Here is a 1,439-nt window from a genome sequence, read left to right as displayed (position 1 = left end):
CGCCCGAAGGTTGGAATTGGCGGGTTGATCACACCACTGCTTCAATTTATGAATGTTCCCTTGGGAAAGGACGCAGCAGGACCTAGATTCATTGATGGCACTTACTTGAGGATTGCCACTTATTTCAGCGGGATGTATGGGAAGAACTATGTCTACTACTACTACTTGAAAGGCAAGCCTGTTGAAGTGGTTCTTCCAAACAAGAACCTGACGAGCTTAGAGAGACCTGGAGCTATCAGCTTCAACATTTCCCAGGAAGAATTTCTTGGAGAGCACGGGTCTCTCGGTCCCATTGCTGCACCAAGGAAAAGGAGTGCTCCAACGAGACATGAAGAACCTGCTGCGGAAGCATCTGAACCCGTCTATGGACCTCCGCACTACTACTTCAAGCCATATGCTGGAGTTCTTCCTCCTGGTGCGCTTCGTGACGCTCATGAGCATATTGGTCGACTTCAGATATGGAACAAAGCACAAGACAGGACGATAGAAAAGCTGAAAGACAAGTGCAAGGCGCTTAGCAAGATTGTGAAGAAGCAAGCAAAGACTTCAGCCAAGTTCATGAAGAAAGTAGCTGATGTCTTGACCAAGGGAGGAATAGCTGGATGTAGCTCAACAGACTTCTCCTTCACGAACACATCAGTCCCCCAGCCTCCACCTCAGCCTGCGGATCTTGGTTTCCCCCTCACTGCTAGACAGCTCCAGCGCTAGTGGAGGAACCCACCCATTGAACCCTCCACCTCACGAAACAAGTCCCCATCCCTAGCCTCTTCTGATAACGAGGTCGAGATTGACGAGGTTCAGAGCCAGCCATGCTTTGGAGGCTACAGCTCAGCACCAGGTGGTTACTACACCACATTCCCACCTGACGACGACGATGCTGGGGCATCTACCCCTACTCACTATCTGTAGAAGGTACTTCATTACTTTCCCTTGTATATACCATTTCATTTTTTGCATATTAGCTTTCTTTTGGGTATCTCTCTCTACTTGACAACACAGAGACTGTGTAACTTAAGTTTGGAGGAGGTACCAAGTATTTGATCATGTTTGCTTTGATGATTTTGCATTGAGTCTTGCATACATACCTTTTTGCATAAAAAGAATCATATAGATTATATCACTTACATTTTTAGGAGAGTCTAGAGCATACATGTTGCATTCACTTGCATTGGGAGCAATGATTTAAAATGTCTTGTAAAGAACACTACCTCGCGGGATAAGTAGATAAACATCTAGCTCAAGTTTATGAAAAGTCTTGGCCCAAAAAAAAAAACGAAAAAAAGAAAGAAAAAGGGGGCTAGCAAAGTTGTTAGGAGCTAAGAAATGTTTTTAAATTGTGAAAAAAAAAATTCCTTGTATATTTCAAAGAGAAAGAGTTTTATGTGAAAAATTTTCTTAGGATCTTTTGGTGAGAGATGTGAGTTGGGTTTGACATTGGG

Source organism: Brassica oleracea, chromosome C4 (assembly GCF_000695525.1).
Source record: "Brassica oleracea var. oleracea cultivar TO1000 chromosome C4, BOL, whole genome shotgun sequence".
Lineage (NCBI taxonomy): Eukaryota > Viridiplantae > Streptophyta > Magnoliopsida > Brassicales > Brassicaceae > Brassica > Brassica oleracea.
This window is presented reverse-complemented; position numbering follows the sequence as displayed.